This window comes from Calypte anna, chromosome 10, assembly GCF_003957555.1.
Source record: "Calypte anna isolate BGI_N300 chromosome 10, bCalAnn1_v1.p, whole genome shotgun sequence".
NCBI lineage: Eukaryota > Metazoa > Chordata > Aves > Apodiformes > Trochilidae > Calypte > Calypte anna.
In genome coordinates, this window is record NC_044256.1 from 3,481,368 (window position 1) to 3,490,258 (window position 8,891).

Below are 8,891 nucleotides of genomic sequence, written 5' to 3' on the forward strand. Positions count from 1 at the left end.
ACAGCCTTTTGCATCGGTGGAGCAAAAGCACTTGGGGTGGTGGAAGGTGTTAGCAGTGGCTTTTGGAAGACTTTGTGAAAAAGCATTGTCCTCCCTGCTCCCAGGGAGGAGCTGATCCCGCAGGGTGGCTGGGAGGGACAGAAGTGATCAGTGGCATTCAGGGGACCTTTCCTGGTGCTGCAGCCACAGCAGGAGCCCTTCTCCACCCTGCAGAGGTCTGGGGTTTTCCAGGCTTGGTCTGTGGCTGGGAGATCGCTGTCCTGGCTGCCCAGCATGGCTTTGAGCTGCTGTGGGGACCACTGTGCCAGCGTGGGCCCCGAGTGCCCGAAAATGTGATGGTTTGTTCCTGGATGCCTCAGCCTCTGCCACTCCTTAAAAGGCAGCGGTTTGAGCACATCGGGTGTCTCCTTACAGCCCTGCTCGGCTGCTGCCAGCTCCCCGGCTGCCTCTCTGCATCCCCGGAGGCATCTTGTCCGGTGGGGAAGGAGGAGACTCCAGATACAGGGTTTTTTCTCCCGGCAGTGCTACACCAGAGCCTGCACAGAGCGCTGGAGAGGCAGGGATGTGCAGAGATGCTCTTGGGCGCCCTTGTTGCATTTGAAAGGTTTCAAGGGCCTTTAGCAGCCCCGCTTTGCCCTGGGGGCCACAGAGCTTCTCCCTGGGCGCTACTTGGCCTTCTCCGTGGTTGTGGCTGGGAAAGCAGAGGCTTCAGCTGGGAAACAAAAGCACAGGAGAGAGCCTCCTCAACTATTGTTGTTCCTTTTTTTTTTTTTTTTTTTTTCTCTCAGAAACTGGCAGGGAGCAAACTGCCTGGCAGCTTGTGCTGCCTGCAGTGGTGAGCTCACAGCCTTAGGAGAAATCCTGCCCAGAAAGCCTGGACCCATCTCAAGGGCATCCCTGCCAAGTTCTAGGGAGTATGAGACCTGTGTGCATCCCACTAGCTCCCCAGGAGTGGTCACAGACCAGCAGGACTGCTCTGGAGCTGGGCCTTGTGTCTGTGGGATTCAGCTAAGCAGTTCTCAGCCCTCCCTGTAGCAACTGCATCCCTCCTCAGCCCTCTCTTCTGCAGGCTCAGGAAGCCCAGTTGCTGAAACATCTCCTTGTACAACACGTCCTTTGACCCTGACCATCTTAGCAACCCCCTGCAGGACTCTCTCCTTGTACTTGAGGTCCAAAACTGGACCCTGTATCAAGATGTGGCCTCACCAGCACTAAATAAAGGGAAATGACCACTTCCTTTGACCTGCTGGCTACATTCCTATATTAACTTGTGTCAGAAAGTACCTCAGGAGGTCTCTGGACCACGCTCCTGCTCCAGACAGTGTTACTATTGACAATAGTCAAGACAGGCTTTTTTTTTTTTTTCCCCTCTTCACAACAATGCTAGGAGAGGGCTGCAAAAATTCTTTGCAGACAATGCCACCAGCCCAGTGGGGTTTCCAGCTCCCTTGAGCCCTCATGTGTTGGAGGAGGTGAAAGAAAGATGTAGGAGCAGGGTGTAGGACACAGAGCTGTAGGGAAGAGCTGGCCCACAGCTTGGCATTGAGTCAGGATGGACCTGAGCTGAAATGATGCAGATCCAAGCAGGTCCTGGATCCTCTGACCTGGGGAGGTCTCATTTTTGGGTTCTCCCTGAAAGTATAGGACTTTGTGTCTGGCTGGTGCATTGCATCTTCTGCTTGTGACAGGAGCAGATCAGCAGCTCCACAGCTCCTCAGAAAGTGGAATTGAATCTCTCTTGCAAGGGTATTTCAGTGCTACTTTGTGCTGTCCCATGACTGAAATGAGTGTTGTTTGGGAACAAGAGAGGGAGGGCAGCCATGTGACAGGGCTTGAGAGGTGACAGCAGATCCCTATTCATGAGGATGCTAATCCCTAAGGCAGACAAGGGCCTGAGCAACCTGTTGTGGCTTTGAGGTAAACCCCATTAGGAGCATGAGGGGTTGACCAGGGCCTTTTGTCTGTAGCAATTCCCAGTCCACGTGTCCCAGCAATTCCCTGTGTCCTCCCAGCTGCCTCTGTTCTCTGTCCCTCCTCCCTGCAAGTGAAACAGCTCTGTCACTCATCGCCTGATCTCTGGTCCCTTGCTAAGCTCTCCACAATTGCCAGGCTGTTGTAGCATGCTGCAGCCCCTGATAATGAAGGAAGAAAGGTTGTTCCATAATTGGATTAGCACTGCTGGGAACATGCACTTGCCTGGCGGTCAGGGCTGAGCTGGCTGTGCTGCTCTGCCTGGTTAGGACCAGCTTGGGGCTGCACTTAATCCTGCACAGAACTTCACTGACCAGAAGATGTAACCTTACGGGAGGAAGGCGACCAAGAGCCGTGAAAGGCAGAGTAAGGTCAGAATTTCATAGAATCCCAGACTGCTTTGGGTTGGAAGGGATTCTTAAAGCCCATCCAGTTCTAGCCCCCCTCCCATGGGCAGGGATGCCTCCCACCAGCCCCTGGTGCTCCAAGCCCCATCCAACCTTCAACACTGCCAGGGATGGGGCAGCCACAGCTTCCCGGGACAACCTGGGCCAGGGTCTCACCACCCCCACAGCATAGAATTTCTTCCTAATATCTCAGTCTCTCCTCTTTCAGCTTGAAACTACCCCATCATTTTGTCACTCCAGGCCGTTTTTAAAAGTCTTTCCCCAGTTTTTTTGTCCCTCTTAAGATCCTAGCAGGTGCTTTAAGGTTTCCCTGGAGCCTACTCTTCTCCAGGCTGAAAAACCCTGAATCTCTTAGCCTAGCTCCATAGCAAAGCTGCTTCAGCCCTGAAGTAATTTTTGTGCCCTCTACACTTGCTCCAACGCTCCATATCTCTTACGTTGGGGGCTACACACTGGACCCAGCATTGCAGGGAGGGTCTCACCAGGGTGGAGTGGAGTGGGAGATTCCCTTCCCATTGTCCTGCTGGCCACATATCTGGTAATGAAGCCCTTGGGTGAGCCTCAAGCACATCATCCTCATCACCCACCCTGGCACAAGCCACTGGGGGTCCTGAACACTGCATAGGCATCACCAGTAAGTGGTACTTGTGGGTCTGGGTCAACCCCTCACATGTGTGTAGAGTGAGGCCCATCATCTCTGCTCCCTCCCTGCCCCTCTGGCTTGGAGAAGTCCCCTTAAGCCTGACCCTAATGGTTAATTTAAAACCCCAGTGATGCCCAAGTTGCTTGAATAGCACCGAACACAGCATGCCCTGTCTCATACCCTAGCAGTCTGCAGAAGGCTGATAGAACCCAGCAAGACAACTGTCAAAATTTACAGCAAAGGAGAGAAACAGGATTTTTAACCCCACAGGCTGATCTCATGCATTCAGAGTGTCCTCATCTGTGGTCCTGCCTCAGGCGTTCTCTGCCTGCCCTTCACGTCACACTCAGCCTGACGCCCTGCACAGCTCCATTACTTTCTTGATTTCCAGGATAAGCATCCACATGCCGAATTTTTCTTCATCACATGGTGGAGCACAGCAAATCCCAGTCTGTGCCTTTGTGGGTCTGGTGGCCCACGTGTCCTCTCTGCCCGCTGGCGTTTCGGGGGGGCCCTTGCTGCGCACTGAGATTTGCTGCCCGCCTGCAGCATCCCAGCCCTTGTGCGCATGCAGAGAGTGCCCCTGTGAATTCACAGCACGTCTGGCTCCAGCGCTCCTGCGGCCGTCCGCTGCGGGTGTTGATTTCCAAGGAAAGCCCTCACATCTCTGCCTCCGTGGGGAGCCACTGATCACACATGCCAGTGCACCTCTCCAAAGGGAACGATCTGCTGGGTTTCTGCCTCTGTCAGCCCTGGGTTTCCTGCCCGTGCCATGGGTTGCACTGCCGGCGGGTGGAGCGTTGGCCTCCACGGGCTCCTGGCTTCCTGATTTATGGCAGAAGCATCAGCTGCTTTCCCATGTGGGTGCCTTGCGGCCCCTGGGCAAATCCCAGCGGTGCTCTCTCCGTGTGCACGGGGCCCCAGCACCGTGTGCCGATAACTGAGTGACCCCCAACTCCGGCTGGCGGCTCCTGGTAAAGACTGCAGGGTCTGCTCCGCATCTCTTCTCCTTCCGCACAAGCGGGCAGGCTGAGCCTCCTCCGCCCCCAGCTGCTCAGCCCCTCTTGTAACCGTGTCTTGCAAGGGCTGCGATGCAGCCTGACAGCGCTGGCCCGGGGAAGGGGCCGGAAGGCGGGCGGGGGTCAGCGCCGGAGGGGGCGGGAGGGTCCGCGGTGGCCTCGGGGCGGTCGGGTCGCGGGATCGACCACGGCCTGCGGGGGTTTGCGAGTGGCGTGGGGAGACCTCGGGCTCGGGCTGGGGCTCCGTCAGCGTCCCGGGGAGAGGCGGTGACCTATGGGGCTGCGGAGCGGGGCCGGATCGCAATGAGGGGCCGGGATTGGTGGGAGAGGGAAGGGCGGAGGGAATGGGCAGGGCGGGATTGGCTGGGCCGGGGATGCTGCGGGTGGCGATTGGCTGCGGCGTCGGGAGGGGCGGGGCGGGATCTATAGTTGGGCAAGCGGGCGGTACCGAGTGTTGGTGCTGCGGTCCCGGGAGCGGGGTTGTGCGGGGCCGGGAACGCTTTAGGCAGCGCCGGCGGCCGCGGGAGCCGCTGCTGGGACGGGCGGGAGCGGGGCGCGTCCTGCCGGCTGCTCCCTGCTGGGGCCGGGCCGCGGCGGTTCCGTGAGCTCGTTCGGACCGAGGGGCACCCGGGGTCGCAGGAGCGGCGAGGGGCACTGGCGGGCGGAACCTGGAAGCGGGGCTTGAGTTGAGGGTTCTTGTTCTCCGGAATCATTAAGGACACCGTGTAAAACAGTGGCTAAAGTACAATAAAGTGCACAGAAAGGCAGTCAAGGTTTGGTGGGGCGGGCGCTGCCCCCTCCCCTGTCCCCATCACTCGGGGCTGCGGGCGGTGCCTCCCCCTTCCCCGGCGGCTGCTGCGGTGTCCCGGCCCTGGCTGGATGCTGGGGGAACAGACCCGGCTCAGCGTTCCCGGCACAGCCAAGTGCTGCGTGTCCAGCGCTGGGCCCTGGAGCCCCGGGGCTGCCTGGCTGGGGGGCTGCCCCGTGAGCCCCCTGGGGCAGAGCCGGGAGCGGCTTCGTCTGGAGGCAGTGGGCAGGAGCGGAGCTGGGGCCAGAACTGGATTAAAATCTGTGAGACCTCGCTGTGCTATCAAAGCAATCCACTTACTCCAGGTGGCATCAGTGGCACGGTGTGTAGATGAGATCCTCGCCTTGAACGTCCGCTCCAAACTGGGAGATGGGGTAGCAGGAGGAGCACTGCCTCAGTACCAGTCACTTCTGAAGAGGCTCAAACTCTTTCACAAGCAGACAATATTTCTCTTTCAGTTGGAGTGCAATTGGTCTCTGAACCTTTATACTGCTGACTCCAAAACCCTAGGGGTTGACCTCAAGTCTCATCTGATGCTTTCTGCCAGAGGCTCCGGTTGGGACTATTATTACTGCCTGGAGTGTAGAGCCCAGTTTTTAATCTCCTGTCCTGTTCGGACAGGTCCCAGGGCCACTGCATGACTATCTCTCATTTTATCTGCTCAAAGGCTCTGTTGCTTTTCAGGGCCTCATGCAAAACCATTTTCCTTTTGCGAGACATCATAAAGGGGTTTTACAATTTCAGTGTACCTGGGAATGGGCACCCTCCAAAATCCCACTACCCCAGAAGGCCTGCATCTCTTTCTTACTGGGTGAAGACCTGGGTGCAGTTTTGCTGACCACATCCATAGGGATGTGCCGGCACCCATCTTGCCATCCAACTCCCAGGAACTGGGTCTCTTTGGCTGGTCCCTTGACCTTGCTTCTCTTTATAGCAAAACCAGCTTCCACTAGTATGCAGATGACTTTCCTGCCTTTTTCAAAGACTTCTTCAGCCATACTACCCCCCACAACAATATCATCAATGTATTGCAGATGGTCTGGAGCTCCACCCTTCTCCGGTGCAGTGTGGATCAGTCCATGGCAGATGGTGGGACTGTGCTTCCACCCCTGAGGCAGTTGGTTCCAGGTGTACTGGACACTCCTCCAGGTAAAAGCTATTTGGGACCTGCCCTCTGCTGCTATGGGAACAGAGAAAAATGTGTTAGCAATGGCAGTAGTTGCTGATCATTTGGCTGCCTTGTTCATATTGAAGCTCCAATATATCTGGAACAGCTGCACTGATTGATGGTGTAACTTTGTTTAGATCATGGTAGCCCACAGTTAATCTCCATTCTCCATCAAGCTTCCTCACTGGCCATATAGGATCAGAAAGCCAGCACCTCCTCCTTCTTTTTCCTCTCATCTCCTGCTGGCCGAGATACTGTGTGTTGCCACAAGCTCGCCACGTGTTATCGGGTTATATATATATTTATTTCTTTTTCTTCTATGCTTTGTAACCTTATACTTTGTTATTACTTTTCCCTTGCGTTAGTAAAATCTGTATCAAATTATTTTCAGCTTCCAACTTAATTTCCAGTCTTTATTCCCCTTTTTCTTCCCTCTGGGGGGAGAGAAGGGGGAATAGAGAGGAATTCTGTCATTAGGTTTGTGGCCTGCCCAAACTGCTAACCCACCGACAGTACCTACTGCAGACATCTGAAGGTACTTGAGGGACTGGAAGGTGCTCTAGCATCTCCCTGCAGCCTTCATTTCTCCAGGCTGAACAACCCCAACTCTCTTAGCCTGTCCTGGTACGAGATTTTCTCCAACCCTGGGATCATCTCCATGGTCTCTTCAAAGATGGTGGGAGATGGACTCACACCAAGAAGGGTTGGATGTGGGTCAGCTGCTGGTGCAAAAGAGGAAAGCAGAGAGGAGATCAGGTTGGTTCTAGGTGTGCAGGAGGGAACACTCGAGAGCATCACTTCCCGTGGCCGCCATTTCTGGTTTTCTCCCTGGCCCCGCCCCTCCCGCCGCCACAGCCAATCGCCACACGCAGCATCCCCGGCCCAGCCAATCCCGCCCCTTCACCTGCCCGCTCCCACCAATCCCGGCCCCTCCTTGCGATCCGGCCCCGCTCCGCAGCCCCATGGGTCACCGCCTCTCCCCGGCCGCTCCTCTCTTGGTTTTTTTCCAACCAAAACTTGTGCACGGCTGAGGAGTCGCTGACCAGCTGCAGGGCCATGGCATCCCTTCAGGAGAATTTTGGGGTCCCGTTGCTACCCGAGACCTCGGTGTGGCTGCACAATTTACTGAGCAGGTAGAAAAAATTGACTGCCAAAATACGGGGCTGGGAGCCGGAGGTTCAAAGCAATGCAACAGCTTGCAGTAGTGTAGGATTTGTTTATAAAGGTCAGGATAAGGATGGTCTAAGGATCCCATGAACATGGGGCAGAAGGAGGTGGCTGTCTCATGGAGAGCAGATGATGAGCAGTTTTGAGCCTGGAGCCAGCAGGAGAGCAACACTAAGGGTATCGATCCCTGCCCTTGAATCTCTACAGACAGCAAGTGCTCCATTCAGAGAATTACAGTGAGCAGACAGCGACGTGACCAAGGCCAGGTGGGTTCTGCTTGTGATTCCTGGGCTCTCAGAGGATATTCCTGAGGCGCCGAGGCTGCTGTCTGCCCCTTTTCACAGCCCTTCAACCAACCAAACCCCCAGGACTTGATCCACCTCGGCCGCCGCCCTTCGCCAGGCGGCTCCCGGGCAATAAATGTCTTTCTTCCCCTTGAGCCATCGTTCCAGAGGGCGCTTGGAGCGCTGTCAGGAAAGCAGCCCAGCTTTCTGGTTGCTGCGGGCTCTATGCCTGCCCCAGCTCCCCCCGCCCGCCGCCGCCCCCAGAGCCGGGGCTGCCCGCCCGCCCGCCCCTCGGCCCCGGCCCTACCGGCGCCCCAGCCAATCGCGGCCCGGGGCAGCGGGGCCTGGGTCTATCATATATATAGATATTTACATATATTTATGTATGTATAAAAGTAAATAAGGCCGTTGCGGAGGGGAGGGCAGCGGTGCTGCGGCCCTGGGGAGGCCTTGAGCGGGCGGGGAGCGGGACGGGACGGGAAGTGCCTGGGCAGGACCCGGGCCCCACTTCAGCACGTCCCCGGTGCCCGGAACGAGCCCCTGCTCCCCAGCCTCTGAGCTGCTCCTGGGGCTGAGAGCAGAGAGGAGGGGGCGATGGCACGGGGGGCAGGGCAGGGACGGTTGGGTGATCCTGGGACAAATGGGTGATTTCGGGCTCGATCCGTCACAGAATCCCAGGAGTTGTCCAGGCTCCGTTATTGCACCTCTCCTGTGATTTAATGTCACAGTCAGGCTGTTCAGTGGCAGCTTCCCTCCGAGACATCTGGGGAAAAAGCAAACCTGTTTGTGGTTTGATGATTCTCCTGTAGTCTGACTCTGAGCAGTGCTGTGGAGCTCCAGCTTTGGGTGCAATTCTGGGTTGTGCCCTGCAGAGGAAGAAGAGGAAGTGTTGCAGCCCCTGAGCACGCAGTGTCCTGGCTGAGTCCCCTCCATGTCAGAGCCCCGCAGCAGCCCCGGCCATGAGCAGCCGGGCCGGGCACTCGGGCTGATGCCCTGCAGCTGGGCAGGGGCCGTGTCCTGGGGGTGGGGATGGGAAACTCCTGGGGCGGGGGGCACAAAAGCTGCCGTGAGCACAGCCCCTCCCGGGTTCCCGTTCCTCTTAGCAAACAGCAGCTTCTCTGTGTGGGGCTTGTGGCTGCGTCTTCCTGGCTGCAGTGGCCTTTTCAGAGGGTCGTTTTTGGTCTCATGAGGTAAACTGAAGAGCCGGACCCTGCGGAGGGGATGAGGTAAAGAGTGGGACCCGTCAGGGCAAAGGGCAGGAGAGCGATGGGTGCGCAGCGCAGCGCTGCGCAGTGAGGGATCCGCGGTTCTTCGGGGGCAGGCGGGGGTCGAGCATTGCCTCGACCCCCCGAAAGCGATGGTTGATCTCTGCCCTGGGCAAGACTGGAACTGCAGAGGGGTCAAACGCTGCCCGGGTGGCAGTG